General features: G+C 52.8%; 1 protein-coding gene and 1 pseudogene across 1 annotated transcript in view; one reads left to right on the top strand and one right to left on the bottom strand.

Moving 5' to 3' along the window:
* The window catches only part of FBLL1 (fibrillarin like 1), an 82,083-nt gene that overhangs the window by 61,666 nt on the left and 389 nt on the right, over positions 1-20,028 (top strand). The window lies entirely within an intron of this gene.
* LOC107514076 lies at positions 167-1,493 on the bottom strand (annotated as a pseudogene).

Below are 20,028 nucleotides of genomic sequence, written 5' to 3'. Positions count from 1 at the left end.
CTCCTTATGAGATTTTTATTCTCTTAATGCTGACAATTCTACTTCTCCATATTTCCCAAGGTCTCTTTTGTATTTCATACTTGTTTAACCTCTTATCAGTTGTTGCCTGGGTGATTATCTTGACTGGAACTTCTAGTCTAATTTGTTTGTTTATTTTTATCACACGTTACCAACAGCACTTTTTTTGTTGTTTTTAACATCCTGTTCTGCAGCTTCCTTGGCCCTTTTTGTCTGGATAGCAAAGAGCTGGGCATGGGCACAGGCCAGGAGAAGACTGGCCAGAGCCTTGAAGTTCTCCTCTGTGATGACCCTGGCTTTCTCCTTGGGCATGTCTGCCTCTGTCAACTGGGTAGCCAGTTTGAGTCCTTCAGCAGAACTGTCTCTCTGCTTGGTGGCCGAGGGCTTCCTGGGGAAGCGGATGAGCTTGGGGAGGTACTCTGTCAGGTGCTGCCCGGTCCCCTGCAGGGACTCTGTGCACTTGTGCCGCTGCCTCAATCCACCGAGACCCTAGGAGTCCAGGCCACCTTCTCATGGTCGCCGGCCACCCTCAGCTCCCCCAAGCTGAAGCTCCTGCTGGCTCGCACTTCAGCATGGTACCCCAGGCAGGGCATCTCACTGTGGGCAGGGAGGGCCCAGGTGCAGGGCGCTTCGGTTTGCCCAGCCTTGCATCTGCGGATCTTCCGCTCCGCCTGGTGAAACCACGTGGCTGCACGTGGCTGCCAGGCCTGGGGAGAGTGGGCCTGGGGGGAGTGGGCTTTGGGGAGTGGGCTTTGGGGAGTGGGCCTTTTCACCTGGATGCCTCGGCTGCTGTCTCCCAGCCTTCTCTTCTCCGAGGAAGAACGGCCACTGGAGACGTCACTCATTCACTCTTCAAGTTTAATCCTTCTGCTCTTCAACCATCTACAGTTCCTTTTTTTTTTTTTTTTAACATTTTTTTTTCCATAATGTTTTCAACGCAGTGTCGTTTATTGTTTTTATGTTTTTCAGAATGTGTCTGTTCTTGAATTGTGTTGTAAACTCTGATTATCTATGGTTTTGAAGGTACCCGTAGCGCTCGTTTGGCTGGTCATCTGCTGTGGCCTGTCACCTGATAGCCCCTGTCCACCTTGTTGACTTTTTTTGCGCCGTTGTGCCCCTTCAGTCATTTTACTTTACGAGCTCTTTTACACCCCCTAACCTTCCCCTGGAGTGGGGGGCGCATTGCTTCGGCTGAGGACGTGTGTCCAGGTGGGGAGCTGAAAGGCCTGGCCCTGGCCTGGCTCTAGCAAGCCCGAGAGTGTGAGTCTGAGCCCGGAGGTGACCCGTCAGGGTGCAGGCTCCGGCCTTACAGCGGGGGGCCGACCGCTGCTTACTTCCCTGTCCTTCCTTACCCTGGCTGTACCCTGGGCTCTTTCCAAGCCGTCCGTTTTGGCCGAGGTCCCCTCCTCCTCAGGATACCGGGCAGGGAAGACTGCCCCGAGCCAGGCTGTTCTCTGTAACTCAGCCCGGCCCATGTCCTCAGGCTGCCGATCTGCCCCACAGCGCTGGCTGCCGGGGACATCACCCCTTGCCCCCCATGGCGATGTGGGGAAGACAAAAGAGCGGCTCTCAGATCCCCTTCGGAATCTGTCACCTGGTCGGCACTTGGCCACCTCTTATTTCCTAAGTTGTTTTCCCTCTATGTTGGGACCAACCGCCTTCTGGCTTTCCAGGGTGATTCCTCACAGCTTTGGCATGATTTCCTCAGATTCATCAACCTCCCTACGACCCTCACGTTTTCTCCACGGTTGGATTTGTGGAGGGGGAGCCGGCAGCCTTGTTACTTTATCATCTCTGGAAACCGGAAATGCTAATGAGCGTGGGCTTCAAAAATAGCCTTTTAACAACCATGTGACCTTGGGCCAGTTACTTAAGATTGCGCGTCTGTGGATTATAGCTCACAATGGTACACGCTTCAGAGGATCGTCGTGGGCCAGCACAGCACTGGCACGTGGTAGCTGTGAATAAATACTTATTGTTGTTGTTATGATGTGGTCTGGGCAGTCATCAGTGGGGTTGGTGGTTGGGATTGTGGATGTGAGTATCATCTCCCTAGGAGCGTGGACAGAGAAAGGAATGAAGGAGGCTTAGGAAGTGGCTCTAGCATTTAAGGGTTAACAGAGGGAAAAAAAAAAAAAAAAGAAAGAGATAGAAAAGGAGGGCCAAAGGTAGGGCCACAGAGGCCAAGGGCAAGGAGAGCCTCATTGAAGGGGGCGGGAGTCATCCTCGAGAGAAGCCATCTTGATTTCAGCCTGTCGGACTTTGTGCTTAGATGCCCCCCTGGTGAACTTAGATCAGTTTTAGTGGAGAGGAGGGCACAGAAGCCAGAGTGCAGCCAGTTGAGAAATACAGAGGAGGTTTAAGAAGTAGAAATAGATTTAGAGGTTTTCTCCAAAATGTCTGGCTGTGAAGAGGAGGAGAGAGATTACGGCAATTCCTGGCAGAAGTATCAAGGCAGAAGAAAGGCCATTTGTTTCTTGTGGAGAAAGAGCAGCTTCCATCTCTCCCATCCCTTACTCCCTCTTCCCTTCTCTGTCAGCCTTTCCCTCCTCCTGCTTTTCATCTGTAAGTTTAACTTTGCATTGTTCTAGTGACTAGGGAGGTCCAGGAGAGAGCGACTGAAGCTACTCGAGGAGAGAGGGAATGAAGGGTCAATGGGACTTCCGCCCACAATGAGGGGCAATGGGGTCCAGAGCCCAGGAGGCGGGCCAGGAATCTGTGGGTGTCAGCGTAGGTACATTTGCAGTGGGGGGAAATGGGGAGGGGGCGGGATATAATCAGAGTTCCTTCCACTGGATTCAGTTTGGTTTATTAAGAAGGTCAGTAGACTTGAAACAGCACGTCGCCTTTCCCAGAGGCAGATAACATTCTCTCGTAGAGCTCTGTGCATGTGAGGTAAAGTGAGGCGTGCGGGAGGGCTTCGTGGGCCGTGAGCCATGCCGTGCCAGTTGGAGAAAAGCATCCTTTGAAAATAGCCAGTTTGGCCTGGGTATTGGTTCAAATGATGCCAAGACTCATCGACATGGCTTAGACCCAATGATGACCCTGGGGTGGGGGGCAGCACGGTGGGTACCCAGACACAGGGGTCATGGCCTGACACTCCCTTTTGGGAGTGATTTTACTGGGGCACTGCAATGAGGTGCCCCCAGGTTAGAAATGAGGGGATCCGTCTGCTTCCCGTAGTCCAACAGTAAAATGAACACGTGGAAGGGGGTGGGGAGTGGGGGTGGCGGATGGACCCCCCGTGAGCAAAACTTCACCCTGTGTGAACCGAATGTCTTCACAGGTCGACATGCGGCAGGGTGTTCGGGGCCCAGATGATATTTGCGGAAGTAACAGCTCTACCATTCAGGTCTCTCATACTGTTTTCAGCCACCCCCCCCCCCCACACACACACCTGTGAGCAAGTGGTAGCATTTATCTACTATGTGCAGATGTGCAAAGAGAGGGAGGGAGAAAGGTGCGGAGCGGCGTGGCCCGTTCTTGGTTTCCTACTGTTCTGCGTCTCTTGCTGGTGCGGACCCACAGCCGAGAACACGGGGCGTGAAGAGCCCTCAGTTTCTAAGGGGAAGTGCTAGACCAGCTATGCAGGACGTGCTAAATGGGGCCCAAAAAGCCTGGTCCCACTGCGACTTTGAGAGAATGGAGACGGCAGGCGGAGGATGAGGAGGGGGCCACCCAGGGCAGGAATTTAGTTAAGAGGCGCTGTGTGTTGCCCTCCCCTGCCCACGCGTATTTTGAGTGAAGTGGCGGAGGGGGGGGCGGGGCTCCCTGAGAAGCACTGAGAGAACGTGACAAGTCCAGGGGCAATCTGGGACGAGGCCACCTCCCTCCTAACGCTGAAGTCAGGAGGAGGGCCGTAGAGCCTCCCCGGACCGACAGTGCCGCTGGTGAGGGATCCAAAGGATGCTGGCCTTGGGGTCGGCCCGTCAGGGCTGGGTGCAGGGCGGTGACAGCAGCGGCTGCGGGGCTGACAGTGCGTGCGTGAACCTCGGTGGGCACGGCGATGCGGGCCGGAGGGAGGCACTGAGTCCCGGCGGCGCCTCCAGGGAGCCGCAGCCTGGATCGGCCCCAGCGCTTCCCGCTCGTCTGCCTCCAGAATTTTCCGGGAGGGATTAGCAGGCAACATGGTGCCCAGAGCCAAGGCGTTTCAGCGGCTTGTCCTCATCTTGGGGCACTCGTGTGGAAATGCAGGGGTGGTTGTTGGGCCGGCCTCCACGCCCCTTGGGTCTCCAGATTTCCCGCTGCCCATCACCGGTCGTCTAATCTGTTATCCCCGGCCGGAGAGAGGAGGCGACAGAGCAGGCGCCCACGCTGCCCAGTGCTGGTGCTGCAGCCGCGAGGTCTCCGGGCAGAGCCCCCGGCTGAGCTGAAGGTGGGGGAAAGTCAGCAGCTGGCACACTCCGAACGGAGGGTGTGACATGGCGGGGCCACCCAGAGAGCAGACCGCTTAGCCGTGGTTTCTCCACTCTCTGGAAGAGTCCGCGGAGCCCATGGGCATCAGCACGTGTCACGGAGCAAGCCCTCCTCTCTAGCCAGCATCTCTAGTCAAGATGGGATGTGTCACGTGACTGAGGCTTTTGTTCAGAACGAGCTGGACCTCTGTCCACAGACCTGCTAAGCCTGGCTTTACCACTTACCAGCTGTGGGACTTTGAGCGGGGGGCGGGGGTGGGGAATGTCACGCCCTCTCTCCGAGCCTCACTTTCTTCGTCCTTGGAGATGATCCTCTCTCTCCTCACGGTCTGTGGTAGGAATGGGGTGAGAAGCACACACAGAAGGAAAGAAAAAGAGACACACAACTTGCTTTCCTTCCTTGTCAGCTCTTCCTAGACCCCAATCTCTGATAGGATTCGTGGGGTGACCACTGCTCGTTGGCAAGAGGGAGGGAAGGTTTCTGCCCCCCACCCTTGTGCGGCTGTGATGGTGGACAGAGCAGGCTGGGTTCCCGTTAGCCAGCCACTCCCCGCGGGGCATGGGTGGGGTGGACCCCAGGTGGGTTGCCAGGTAAGGCGCAGGGTGAGACCTCAGTGCCGGGGTCCAAATGAAGCCCCACAGCCTGAAAGAAAGATCTGGCTCGAGGCCCCCTCCCCCAGGCCCATCCCCAAACCTGCGGCCTCCTCACCTGCCCCCCAGCTCCCACGCTTTCTGAAACACCAGCCTGTTCCTGTCACCCCCTCCTCTTAAAACCCTCAGCGGCCCCCTATCGTTTAGAGCTGTGTTTTTCCAATAATGGATTCTGCCCTTTAGTGGGTCATGAAATCAATTTAGTGAGTTGTAACCAGTATTAAAAAAGAAAACAAAACTCGAATAGACTAAATTTGAGCCTCAATCATAGGTAAGTGTTGTTTTGCCAAACACTTATTTCAGATTGTTGTAAAAGTGAGCGTGTTCCTGAGCGGGGGTTTGAGCCTCCCACGTTTCACGTTATTCAGGACAGTTTTGACGTTTATAATTTTTAACAACTTTGCGTTGAGATAAACATACACTCGGTAAAGTGCCAGTCACGTGTGATGCATGTTTATACATGCAAACTCTCCTTTACCTACCATCCAGGTCAAGATATAAAACATATCCGGACCCCAGAGGCACCCTCAGCACCTTCCTAGTCAAACCTCCCCACGCCCACCCCCAAGAGATAATCGCTCTTCCGAATGCCGTAATTATCAGTTAGTTTTGCCTGTTCTGGAATTGAATGGAATCAGAGAATATCAACTGTTTTGGAGTTTGGCTTCTTTAGCTTGACATTACGTCCGTGAGATACTTCCAAGATGTTGCATGAGCTGTATGTACTTCGTCCGTTTCCTGCTGTAGTCCACTGTGTGAGCACACCACAGTGTAATTATCCATTTCTCCCATGGGTGGACATTTGGGTGGCTTCCAGTTTTCAGCTGCAGTGAGCAAAGGTCCTGTGACTATTCTGCGCATGTCTTTTTTTTTGGACATATCCACTCATTTCTTTTGGCTGTAGTAACAGGAATAAGATGCTTGGGTTACAGGACAGATGTTTGATAACTTAATTAAAATGGCCAAATAGCTTATTAAAGTAGTTACATTTGAGACTTACATGTACATATGTCTGCACATGTATCATTATATATATGTGTGTGTGTGTGTGTGTATATATATATAGATAGATAGATAGATAGATAGTTATAGTTCAGGTTTCCATGTGAATGATGTTATTATTGTGGGTCTTAGTAAAAGAAAAAAGAAAGACATTGAAAGCTACTCCAAGGAGAAAGTCAGACTCCTTGGCGTGACTTGCAAAGCGGGGCTTGATCCGCTTTCCTTCCCTACTCCTCGTCTCCCCCTCGCTCCCCTGAAAAATCTTCTTCCTCTTTGCGTACGGACTCCTGCTCGTCCCTGAGTGTCCATTTCGGGTTTTAGTTTCTCCGGGACGTCTTCCCTGGTTGCCCCGACTCCTGCCCCTTCCTGCGGCTCCCTCTGTCTGATGCTTAGTCAGCGCCTTGCATTCAGTCTCCCAACCAGTTTCCTTACACACGAGCTCCTCGAGCTCCTCAAGGGAAAAGCTGTGATCCGCCTTGAGATGTAGGGCGAAGGTTGGTTCTTTCTATCCCTCCTCCACTATGCCTTCTTTCGGGAGCACCCTTTCCTTGAGGCCGGGGAAGCACCTCTCCTGCCCCCTCGGTCCGGGGAGCTCGATGCGGTCCCGGCCGCCTGGCATCAGAGATGTGGTCCCGGCCTCCGTCTCAGCATGTCCTGCCTCCCCGGCCACAGAGCTTGTGAACAACCAAGGTGACTCCATCTTAGGTATAAGACTCCATCTTAAGCGCAGGCCAGTTCCCGGAAAAGCCGCAGATAGCGAGAAGATCACCCTACCCTAGACTCAGCCAATCAGAGCAACTATGGAAAGTGACTCTCCAAATTCCCCGCCTTGTTCCTTGGCGCCGTCACCCAGCCAATCCTGCTAAGCGACAAGCCCGTTGTACCAATCCTGTAACGCCAAGACATCGCTCGCCATGCTTACGATTTCTCCCTTCAAACGCCCCGGAAGCCCCGTGCTGGGGACCGCCTCCTCCTCCCTGCTGCGTCGGTGAGCGGACTGCCGGCCGGACTCGAGTCTGAAATAGACTCCCTCTCACTCCGGCATCGGCTTCGTGGTGGTTCGTGGAGATACGCGTCGGGGCATAGCACTTGGTCACCTGGCCAGCTGGAAAGGGCCTCGGCGGGTCTGGGCCCGTGGTCTTGGTCGTCTCCGGCCCCTGTCCACCCCGCGAGGTGCTTTTCCGCGCAGTTCCGTCTCATTTTCACGGCCGCCCTGCGAGGCGAGGCCACGGTGCTGCGGAGCCCGGTTTCTATTTAAGGTTTTATTCTCAGTCCTGCCACTTCTCTGCCGAGTGAGCTCAGCGCACAGGACGCCCAACTGTATTGTAATTCGCAACGTGGGGAGGATAGCACTGTTTGCATAGTTCTTTGGGGGCGGGACGCACAAAGCGCCCGCCCCAGATCTGACGCACTGTCAGGCTTCAGCCAAAGGTCGCGGGGCACGTTGACATGTGTCCGCCTGACGGTACCCTCGAGGCTCTTCTGCAGGAATAGTTCAGCTTTTCCACCTGCAAGGATCCTCACCCCCAACTGCGGTCGAAAGACCGATGTCTTCCCGAGGCACTCAGTTAAACGCAGCGAGGTGATACCATTCAGGAGACAGTTCCTGTGTTTGAGAGTCACAGGTGGATTTAGACTGCGCCTAGGTTTGGGGAGTCCCGGAGTAGAGGAGCCCCGTGCCCAGTTGGCAGGCGGGACGTGGGAAAGGGGCGCAGACCCAGAGATGTCCCTGGGCCACTGCACTGCATGAGGGTGGGCCCGGCTGCCGCATGCTGTGGGGGAAGAGGAAGTGTCCCTCTGTCCTTTTAGGGCTGGCTGGTTTCATAATTAAATCTACATGGGACAGAGTAACCAGAGAAACACAGCTGCGTTATAGTGTGGGAACCCCACCTACGTGAGGGAGTCCGAGACCCCGCAACACACGTGAGAGGTTCGGAGACAGGAAGGGAGGGTGAGGCAGATGTGGCCTCTGGGCCAGGCGTGAGCCTGGAGGCTCCCGGTGGAGGCAGCTCATTCCCAGGAGCAGCTGGTCCGCAAATGGACATTTTCCCGACAGGTCGCAGAAGGTTATTTCTGGTGATGACTCTTATCGTGAGCGAGGCCCCTAATTTAAATTCTTCCAGGGAGAGGAAAGAGTTTCTTGTGAGCCCATAGGGTCTTCATTGCCCTCAGCTCAAAATAATCCACATGCCAAAGCAGTACATCTTGGGGGTGGGGAGCTGTTCTGCACCCCATCAACACCGTGTCCGAGTCAGCTTTGGAGAGCCCCCAGCGCCCTGTGCGTGTGCGTGGGGGGCAACAGAGCGACTTCAGTATGTCCGGGAGAAGCGGGCAAGGGGCTGGACAGGCTCAGCTCTGCCTCGTTTCTCATGGTCCCAGCGTGGCACAAGCCCATGGCAGCCATGGGGACGGAGAGGTGGCGTAGGAAGCCCGCAGGCCCGGAGAAGACTTCCCGGATAGCTGGGGCAGATCAGCCAGCACAGCTGTCCAGGGGTCCAGATGAGTGTGACGCCTTTTGCAGCTCGCAGGAGCACGCGGGGACGGCAAGGGGCAGACGCTGTCGCAGGACAGGGGACACCTAGAGCTTGGGTTCCATCCCGGAGAAGGGCAGTGGCCCATGCGGAACCGAATGGGGTGAAGCTTTTCGCGACGTAGCGGGATGGGGGCTCAGAACAGGAATTCAATTCAATTCAGAAAAGGCAATGTACACTTTTAGCACTTCTGAATAAGCAAGCCGAAAATCCTGAATTAAAAAAAAAAAATTCTTTTCCCCCACTTTGCTTTATTTCACTCTATTTCATTTTAAGCTCCTGAGATAGATAGGGCCGCTCTCTTTAAAAACATCATCAGAGAAAAGAGACCACGGTTGAGCTGACGCTTTGAGGAGGCAAAACTTTCTGGCTTGAGGGGGCCAAGCAGCGGGCGGAGGGTCCTCAGCTGGGAGCCGGGGCGCAGGGCGGTGCCTGGCACTGGGGGGGGCGGGGTTAACCTGGGCCCGCCCCCCACGCCCTGGCAGCTGGCCCCCGTGGAGGCGCCCCACCCCGCCCCCCCTTGTTCCTTCCCTTTTTCACTGAGGTAAAATTAACCGCTTTAAAGCATGCAATTCATTGCCCTTTAGTACCGTCACGGTGTTGCGCAACCATCATCTCCATCTGGTTCCAGAACATTTTCGTCACCCTTAAAACGGACTCGCTAACCATTACGCAGTTACACCCCACCCCTCCTCCCCCAAGACCCCGAGTTCCCCCACCGCTCTGTCTCTGTGGGGTGACTCATCCACACATTTCTCGAAAGTGGAATCATACGCTCAGTGACCTTCTGTGACCTTCGCGGCTGGCTTCTTCCCGCGCGCCTTCTGTGCTTTTCAGTTCTGTCTCTTCCCCTCAAAGCTGCTTCGGGGCCCACCCAGGCAGTTCCCCAGGCATTTCCAAACTCCGTTGTCCAGGAATTAGGCCAAAGGAAGACAGGAAAGTCGGGGGTGGGGGGGGAGGGGTTAAATCAGTTTGGGAAAGAAGACACCCAGCAGTTTCTGATCAGCTGAATTTAGTTTTGTCTAGGTAAGAAAGGTGCAAACCTGTAGAGAACTCTTTTGAGTTTATTGGAGCCCAAACTGACATCATTTGCCAGGGAGCAAGATCTCAAATGCTCAGGAGAATATCTTCTTTTATGCATGTGAAATTGAGGAGGAGACGAGGAAGATGGCAGGAAGGTAGGAGAAAGGCCGGGATTGGATTATGTGCCGCAGGGAGATGGCCGTAGTTTAGGAGGAGGGGTCTTCAGGAGAGGCATTTCAAAGACGCTGTCAGCCTGGAGGCAGGAAGCCAGGGGCAGGGCCACCAAGGCACAGGAAGACCTTTCAGCAAAGCAGCTGCAGCCTGGGACCTGACCGCGCCAGGTGTCCTGCCCAGTTAGGGATTTATGATTGGACCGCCCTGTGAGGTTACTTTCCACAGCACCCCTCTTGCGTCCACGGTTTAGGGGCTAGTGATCTCAGGCCGCTAGGGTTGAAGTACCACACCACGTGGGAGACAGGCTGGCCCCGGCCCCTGACTTGAAACAGATGCTCGGTGTTCAGGAAGGAAGGTTAAGTTTTGAAACAAAGGCAGCCTGATCGAGATGGTGGTGTGGCTGGATTTTCACCGCCGTATTTATAAATCAGGCAGAAAGGGGGGGGGGGGACAGCCAGCGGATCAAGTGGCCACTTGCATTCCAAGCGCCGCACACCTGCCGGTGAGACCGGCCTTGCGGGCCGAGATGCCGATGATGCCATTCTGAGCTGTGGGCCAGGCCAGCCCTTCTCTGATGAATAGTGTGGCAGGGTTTTGAAACTGTAAGTGGAGGAAATTGTCCGGGGAGGGAATAGGAATTGGTGGCTTCTCCCTAACCGTGTCTGGATATGGAGCTGGCTGGTGGCGCTGCTGGCTCTCTGCTCTCTCTGGTTTCTGCTCCCAGGGAGGAAGAAACATGGGTTGGAATTATAGAGCATGTCTTAGGTAGATTCACTCTGGGTTTTCTTCATGCAGGATGGGCTTTTTTATCTTGACCAATGAAGGTCTGTCCACCACTGAGTGGTCTCTGAAGATCGCAGCCCATGGCTTCTCCTCCAGCATCCTTTACACATGTGAAACTGTATGACCTTGGGTTAGTCATTTCCCCTTTAAAAAGTGTCACCTTCCTTAGCTGTAAACGAAGACATTAGATTATGCGGTAGGTCGAATACTGTCTCCTCCGCAAATCCATGCCCACCTAGAGCCCGAGCCCTTTCCCCATGCGCGGCTCTGTGCGTCTCTTCCCTGCAGCTGCCCCTGAGCTATATCCTTTCATAAAAACCAGTAAACCAGTAAGTGAAATGGATCTCTGCGATCTATGAGTCGCCCCAGAAAATTAATGGGGCCCAGGATGGGAGCTTAGAACCTCCAGTCTATCCTGCCTGTCAGATGGTCATACAGGTGACAACCTGGACTCGAGACTGGCTTCTGAAATGGGTGGGGGTCGGGGTGCAGTCTGGGAAGGCTGACCCTGTAACCCCGTGGAACTCCATGCTGACTCCGAGGCAACAGTGTCGGAACTGAATTAGTTTGTAGGACACCCAGCTGGTGTCTGAGAATCGCTGGGTTGTCTGGAAGTTGGGTTAATGCAGGGCCTTTTAACTAGGTAAATTTCTGGGCTGCAGCTAGATGGTGTCTGCCCTTTCCTGCTGATACTCAGAGACCTGACTTATTTACCCAAGTGACATAGCAAGTTGGTGGCCGTCGCAGGACTTGTTCATGTGCTTTCCTCTGGTACGGGAGCGGGGAGAAGATATTGGTGAAAATACTGCAGGGGCCTCTGTCAGCTGTAAAGTTTTGAGTCCATGAGGACGTATATGGAGGTGGCCTAAGGCCTGAGCCGAGGGCTGGTTGGGGAAGGGCACAGCTAAGCTCGCCCCCCTCCTCCTGTCCTCAGAAACACCTCTTTGCAGGCCCTCCCCGCGTCGCTACAGACAATCGCAGTCTCCTTTCTCCAGGCCAAAGGTGGGGGAGCGGGTGGAGTGGAAGGCACATGGTTTTTGCCGTCGCAGACCCAGGTGTGAATCCCAGCTCTGCAGTTTACTGGCCGAGGAACCGCTGGGTAATGACTCGCTCCGCTAGGGTTCACGTTCCTCGGCTCCCATGTGGAGATGGCAGTCCCTACCTTGCAGATTTTTGTGAGGATCGGGGGTGGATGTGCAAAGCCTCTGGTCCACAGCAGCCACTCCACACAAGAGCTGTTCCATTATTTCCCCAACAGTCGCACGAGCTTTATTCCAGTGCTTACTGCAGGGTCTGGTTTCACTCTTAGCTTGGCAGCTTTCCTGAATCCCATGAACTGCAGTTTCTTGCACAAGGCGCCCTGTCTGTGTGTGGGAAGGTGTCCAATGAGAGCATTTGCCAAGGGCTTGTGCAAATCGAGGCGTGGTGGTGGAAAGCGCATGGGCATCGTCCTCAGGCAAACGTGGCTCACATCCCCCCTCTGCCATTTCCCAGCTGTGGGGTTTGAGTCTCCCCCACTGCCCTGGGCTTACACGGAGGAGTGTGTGCTCCATCCGTGTCAGCTTTTCATCGTCTCGTTCTGCGAATTCACCTTTCCACCTGTGACCAGCCAACCCCCCACCTCCCCGAAGGTCACTGCTTTTACATCCCATCCGCTGCCGTCGAAAGGAGATGGAAGGTGAGATCATTTTCAAAACACGGTCACTGGAGCAGAGGTCATCCTGAGCATCCCTCTTCGGCCAATTACACTTGATTCTAGGATTCAGAACGGGGTTTGGCAGCTGCCCTCTCTCTCGCCGCCTGCCTGGCCCCCCTCCCCCGCCATCTAGGTAAAGAGAAATATTTCGAGGCCGCATTTTAAAATCTAATTTTTAATACCAAATGAAAATAGCATCTTGAATCCAATGAAGAAAGTTTTATAGACTTTCACGAATGTTAATAAGAAACTTGGTGTTACTTTTTAGCTGCCGAATGTTGGTATCTTGCATTTATCAGTTAAGTTCACGTGACGTGCTGGAGTGTGCAACGTGGGCTCCTAGCCTTAGCAAGTCAATATCGTGTCATGCTTTTTGAGGTATAATTGACATATAGTTTTCAGATGTACAAATAATGATTTGACATTTATATAGAGAGCAAAACGATCAGCACAATAAGTCTATTAACAGCCATCACCGCACAGTTATACATTTTTTCCTGTGATGAGAACGTTTAAGATTTACTCTCAGCAGCTTTTCCAATATGCAATATGGTATTGGAATTTCAATTTTAAATGGGCAATGCATCCTTTAGTCATCACGATGTGCATTATGTCCCCAGACCTTTACCTCATAACGGGGGAGTTGGTATTCGCCCACCTTCATCCATGCCACCCAACCCCTCCCCACCCCCACCCTGCATCCCGCAACCGCCAATCTAGTCTCTGTATCTACGTTTTTCTTTGTTTTTAGATTTCACATATAAATGAGGGTAATATGGTTTTTGTTGTTCTCTGACTTATTTCATCTAGCATCATGCCCTCTAGTTTCTTCTCTGTTGTCAAAAATGGCAAGATTCCTTCCTTCGATGGCTAACAAAGATTCTGTTGTCTAACATAGACACACGTGTGCCCCATTTTCTTTATCCATTCGTCCACTGGTGGACGCTTAGGTGGTTTCCACGTCTTGGCTATTGTAAATAATGCTACTGTGAGCATATTGTTTTTATTTCCTTCCAATAAATACCCAGATGTGAAATTGCTGGATTATATGATAACTCTATTTTAAATTTTTTGAGGAACTTCCATACCGTTTCCCATAGTGGCTGCGCCAATCTACATGCCCACCAACAGTTTGCACAAGGGCTTCCTTTTCTCCACATCTTTGCCGACATCGATTCCTTGTCGTTTCGATGACAGCCCGTGCAGTAGGCACGAGGCGGTGTCTCATTGTGGTTTGCTTTGCATTTCCCCGATGAGCGATGTTGAGTGCCCTCTCGTGTACTGCTTGACTATCTGTATGTCTTCTCTGGAAAAAAGTCTATTCAGAGACTCTGCCCGTTTTCTAAATCAGATTGTGCTTTTGCAGTTGTGTGGGTTTTTTATAGATTTAAGATCTTAACCCCTTATCAGATACATGATTCGCAAATAATTTCTCCCATTCGGTAAGGTGCCTTTTTGTTTTCTTGGCCATTTCCTTCACTGCACAGAAGGTTTTTAGTCTGATGGGGTCTTACTTGTTTTAGTTTTTGCCTTCGCTTTTGTTGTCAAATACAAAAAATCAACACCAAGACTCACGTCAAGGAGTTTTTTCCTGTTTTCCTCTAGGAGTTCTATGGTTTCAGGTCTTAAATTCAAATCTTTAGCCCATTTATAGACTTCATTTTTGTCTGTGAGGTAAAATAATGGTCCAGTTTCATTCGTTTGCCTGTGGCTGTCCAGTTTTCCCAACCCATTTACTCAAGCAACTGTCCATTTTCCATTGTATGTTCTTGGCTCCTTTGTTGTAAATTATTTCCGAATCAGTTTTGTGCCATTGATCTACGTGTCTGGCTTTATGCCAATACCATAGTTTTGATACTGTAACTTTGTGACATAGTTTGAAATCAGGAAGCCTGATGCCTCCCGATGCTGCTTTCTCAGGGTTCTTTGGCCATCGAGGGTCTTTTGTGGTAACCACAAATCTAATTCCTCTCTCTGTGAGTTTCTTTTTTTTTTTTTTTCAGATTCCACGTATAAATGAGATAATACAGTATTTACCTTTGTCTGACTTATTTCACTGCCGGCGGGTCCTGCCCCCCATCCCCCACCCCCCATTTAACAGTGAGTGAGACTCAAATCCCATGGCAGAGGGGGGATTTGAGCCACGTTTGACTAAGGACGATGCCCACGCGCTTTCCACCACCATGCCTCAATTTGCACAAGCCCTTGGCAAATGCCCTCATTGGACACCTTCCCACAGACAGGGCGCCTTGTGCAAGAAACTGGAGCTCATGGGATTCACACAATGCCCGCAAGGTCCATCCACATTGCAAATGGCAGGATTTCCTCCTTTCTATGGCTGAATAATATTCACACACACACACACACACACACACACACACACACACTTCGTTATCCATTTATCTGTTGATGGACACTTAGGTTGATTCTGTGTCTTGCCTAGTGTAAATAATGCTGCTGTGAGCATAGGGGAGAAGATATTTTTTGACACAGTGTTTTCATTTCCTTTGGTTGTATTCCCAGAAGTTCCATATTGTCTTTGTGGTGGCTGTACCGGTTTACAATCCAGCCAGCAGTGCTAAGGGTGCCCTTTTCTCCACATCCTCGCCAGCATTTATTCCTTGTCTTTCTGATGCTAGCTATTCTAACAGGTATGAGGTAATATCTCATTGTGGTTTTGACTTGCATATTCCTAATGATTACTGTGCTGTTGAACATCTTTTCATGTACCTGCTGGCCATTCATATATCTTCTTTGAAAAAGGTTATCTGTTCCTTTGCCCATTTTACCTAATCTCCACGACATCCCTGCACGAGAGAACTGTTTATTCTTAGGGGCTGGTGATAGCTGAGGGTGTGCCAAGACCCGTAAGGGTCTCAAAGGGTGGGGGGGGATCTCAGCACCCAGATTCAGGCTGATGGAAGGCAGACCCTCAGGCAGTAGTTTTTAAAGTATGCAAATACATCTCTTTCAGGGCAGACTGGGAGACGGGTATTTCTGTCTGCTCCCTCTGCACTGAGCCATGGGGCAATCACTAGTTAGGAAACGTTTCTTAGTTTGCCTCTGTACCACTGAACCCATGAGCACAGGCCCCTGCTGGCCCCCAGAGCCAGGTGATCAAGGGGTGTTCCCCGCGTGGCAGCCACAGACATGGGGGCACCAGACATGTGCAGAAGCTCCCTCCGGGAGATACTGGCCACCTGAAGCACAGCAGAGGGAGTGTGCAGCGATGGAGCCTGCCGCCCTCCGTCCGTGGAGGGCATTCCCGCAGGCCCCAGAGCTGTGTGTCCGGCTGGGTGCCTGCGCCTCTGGCTGACACTTTCGGATAAGGGCACAAAGCTCTTACACCGAAACACTGGCTGCTCTGCTCTCGGCTGCCTCTGTGCTGGGCACTGGGGGCGTGATCCCTGTGAGCACTGTTTCTCAATTTGCATAGCTTTGAGGGGCTGGCAGACGCTAGCTCTGTTAGTTTTCAAAGATGCATGTTTTGGGGACTTGTCTCTCAGACGCAGGTCTTAAAAAGTTGGAAGGGCCTGACGGGCTCTGTTTACTTGCAGATTGGCACTCAGTTAAAGGTTAAGCTCCAGGGGCCAGGGACTTTGTCTCCATCATCCTTGGGGTCTCAATGCCTAGCCCAGCGCCTGGCACATAGTAGAGGTGGGAGAAATGCAGGAGGAATGAGTAAAGCAGGGGGGTCGATGGAGCACGCGCCAGGCAGGGCTCTCCCTTCGCGTTTGCCTTGAGTAGCGTCTCCTCCCCTGAACTGGAGCGACTTCCTCCACTGCGACCCTTGGCACCCAGTCTGTGACCACGCAGACCACAGGCTCCGCAGACCCTAAGCCACGTGTCAAGCCTTCTCTCCTGCATCTCTGGGGAATTCTGGAATCCATCTTTCCCACTTCAGGGTCCAAAAAAACCACTCCCCCCCCCCCCTACTAACTCCACACCAGACTTGCCCAAACTCCATAAATGCAGTAATCTTTTCCCCGGGGAGTGCGAAGGTCAGGAATAAAAACAAAACACACCACAGAGCAGGACTTAGCGTACGGTACTCACAGAGCGTCTGAGACCTCTCCTGTGACTCATCCATTTATTTTAATGACACCAAAATATTACAGCCCATTGAAAAAAAAATGCACATTATTTATCCCATACTGAGGAATTGGCACTATAACATTATTTTTAAAAACATCTTAATATTTCTCCTGTTAGACCCTATTGTCGAGAGAAATAAGCTTTGCCAAATGCTCAGTTTTGTGTTTGCTGGTCCTGGCTAGCTGGCATCTCTCAACTTTCCCCAAGTGTTTTGTTTGGCACTGTCTAACCCAGAGTGGAAAATGAGGGTAACTGCCACCAAACCGGGCGATGCCCCAGCGTCCCGGCCAACTGAGTGTCCTGGGAGATGGCTGCGGGGGGAGGCGGGGGATGCTCTCCCGGCCACCTGGCTGGTGTTGGAGGATCTGTCTCAGGCTTCACTGTCCCTGGGTGCCTGCGTGGTACAGTAGCAAAAACTGTGGCCTGGGGAGACACCTGAGTCTGGTGTTAATTTCCTGGATGACCTTGGTCTCTGGTCTAGACATTCCATTTCTCTGATTCTGGTTTCCACCCACCAGGGGCCCCTCTGGTTCCTTCAGCTCCAGTATCTGAGACACTGTGAGTCTTTGAGCGGTAGGCTCGAACGCTATCGACTTCTGTTTCTAGCAAAGGCCTTAGGGTTTGTCTGCTGATAGATTCGTATGCGGTAAAGGGCAAGGTTAGCAAGTCATTCTCTGTCCTGGTCACGTCTGGGTTCCCGAGGGCCGTCCTGGTCCCAGGGTTTTCTCCTCCTCCTCTGGCCCTGAGAGAGCTCCCTTCTTCTTGCCCCTCTCCTCCTGGCCCTCCTCTCTGCCATCTTTCTGAGTGTCAGACTTGGGTTCCTTCTTATGAGATTGAAAAAGGCAAAGCCATTTTCTACAAAAGATTTTCAGATGTGTCAATAACAGCAACAACAACAATAACGACAACAACAGATCTTACACGTAAGGTTTTTAGTTTACACTTTACAAAAGCTTTTAAATACATCTTCTCATCAGTCATTTTAGAGTCCCTTGGTTGAACTGCAAAAAGGACCCTCCCTCCTCCTCTCCCTGAATCCTGCTCAGGGAGAACAGTCCAGGCTCTCCCCTGCACACATGCGCGCCCCTAATACAAACACCAAGCAAGCGTGAAAATCACCCAGCTGAGCTCTTTCCGTCCCACGGGACTTTGCTTCTAGAATTTAGCTGCTCAAATAAGAGTTTTAATCTCCATTTGTTAACTTCATTTTGGGAGGATTTTTTTAATGGCCTTGCATTTGACACTTTGTAAAGTCAGCCTTCCAAAACCATGGGGACAGTTCCCAGTCACCCCCAAGCCACACGGAGAGGAAGAACCTGGTCCTTTGACCATCTTGGCTGACTGGCTGGACTCGGGGTCAGGCCCAGGGGGTCATTGGCAGAGAGATGGCTTAGATTCCGGGGGAAGCAGGGGAAGCCACAGCCTAGAGAGCCTTTCCAGAAAGCCCATGACCCGGGGCGGGGCTGTTGAGATGGCAGGCTGCGTGGACTCTGGGCCCAGGAGGGAGAGGCTCTGGAGGAGTGTTCGTGGTGGAAGAAGGTTCAGTCCACCTACTTGGGTGGGGTGGGCTGGCAGGGGGCAGTCCCAGGACACCCCCAGGCAGCACTTCTGAGCCACCCCAGAGAGAGCTGCCAGCCACCTGGAAATCAGCACCGTGGGGCCACAGCAAACTAAGTGGACAAGTGGGAGCCCCCAGAGCTATTTGGGTGGCAGAGCCTGGCTCCTCCTCCAGGCCTTTCTCTGCTTTGCCCAGTTTTCTTCTGAGAACAGTCCTGCTAGGGCCCTGCTCCAGACCCCGAGAGCTCCCTGCACTCCAGCCCGCCGTGTGGTCCCTACTCTGGCCACCCTGACCTCTGACTGCACCCCGCCCCCCACGCACATACCAGTCCTTCTCGAATTTTGCTGCTATTTAGTTGGCCATTCTCTGGGAAGTTCAGCTTCCCTTCCTGTCCCCTGGCAAACTCCTACTCGGCCTTGAAGATTCAGGGCTGGAAACCCTGCACTGTGATCAGAAACCGCCCTCGTTTGCACTCCCATCAGGAAACTCGGAGACTAAAGTGAGTCCTCTGGGGTTGTCTCTGCCCGAGACTGCAGGGTCCTTAAAGGCAGGCTGTGCTTCCTTCCCACGGGGGACAGGTTCTGGGGGCAGGTAGCCCAAGCCCAGATCCTGGCTCTGCAGTTAGATATCTGGTCTTGTAAGTCCCTTAACTTCTTCATGCCTCAGTTTACCCAACTGTAAAATGGGTCAGTAGTGTCTTTACTATAGAATTGTCTTGAGAATTAAACAAAAGCAATTAGATGGTATCTGATGTATACTGTAGTAAATACTAAGCAAATCCAGCTGTTAACATTTGAAACAAGGCCCAGTAAGTTCCGGGAACATCCCGTTGTCATGCGTATTTTTAAGTAAATTGCTCCGCCTTACCCTTCCCTCCCTCCCTCTTCATTCTGCTCCTCTTTCCCGCCCTCTCCTTCCTGCCACTTGCCTTGTGCGCCTCCATCTTCCTTTCTCCCTTCCGAATTCTTTGAGCCTCTGGCCTACCATTGGTCCTCCTAGAGCCACCGGGCCCGGAAGGTCCACACCCTCCTCCCTGATGCTTCTGCAGGGGGAGGAGAGGCAGGTGGTTAGAGACAGGAAGTGAGTGTGAGCCTGGAGCCTGTCGGGAGGAAGGGGGCAGATGAGGAGGGGCAGGGCAGGTCCCCTTCAAGGGGGCTGGGCGGGCTGCCTTTGCTCACATTCTGAGACACAATCCCCTCTGTCTGGACTCTTTCTGCATGCTAGGGAGGCTGAACAAGACAGAAAATCACCCTTTCCTCGTGGGGCGCCACTGGTGAGCTGTCCAAACCTCCCGTTCGTGCCATTCCGGAGCGGAATCTAGGCTTGGCTCTCTGACTTAGCAGATGTGTGGCTTAAGGCACGTTACAGAGGTGGAGAGGCCTCGGTTTCCTCATCTACGAAATGGGGCGCATTATGCTGCTTTATGAACCTTCGGCCAGGGGGCGGGTATGATTTACATGGATAAAATAAGGTGCAGTGCCGACATGCGTTCGAAAATGTCCAGGTGGCCTGCAGGATCAGCTGAGGCCTGTGTGTCCCATAGTAAGAGCCTCCACGAGCCTTCCAGAGCGGGACCTCTCCCAGGGCTGGGGGTAGGCTTGGCTTCCGGTCACCTCGCCCCAGCAGCCCTGGCGTCACGTTCTGGTGGGCCGGAGGGAGGACAGCGGTTCGGACGTTCAGGAGGGGCAATGCTGGGGCCTGAGGCGATTCGTTGGTCCCTCACCTCACCACTGGGAGGACTGTGTTCATGGGGAGGGGTGGGAACTGAGCAGCTGTTTTAAAACTTGGATTAAGCCTGCTTCTGAGTTCAGAGTTTTGTGACAGTCCCCTCCCTGGCCGGGGGCGGGGCCTGGGGCAGACAGGCATTTGGTCCCGGCGCGGGCCAGTGCCCAGTGGCTTTTCCTGGAAGAACTGGGCATCCTGGACACGAACAAGCAGGAGTTAATAGCTTTTAGGGAAGGGAAGAGCAAAAGCTTCCTCCCCCCCCCCCTTATTCTTGAGCTCATCAACAGGTCTTGGGTTCTGCCGACATGACAGCGGTTCCTACACGTAAAAACTTTTTTTTCTCCTCAGAGAGGCTAT

The sequence above is a fragment of the Rousettus aegyptiacus genome, unplaced genomic scaffold (assembly GCF_014176215.1).
Source record: "Rousettus aegyptiacus isolate mRouAeg1 unplaced genomic scaffold, mRouAeg1.p scaffold_m13_p_7, whole genome shotgun sequence".
NCBI lineage: Eukaryota > Metazoa > Chordata > Mammalia > Chiroptera > Pteropodidae > Rousettus > Rousettus aegyptiacus.
The sequence above is the reverse complement of the archived record's forward strand: the minus strand, read 5'-3'. Positions and strand labels throughout refer to the sequence as shown.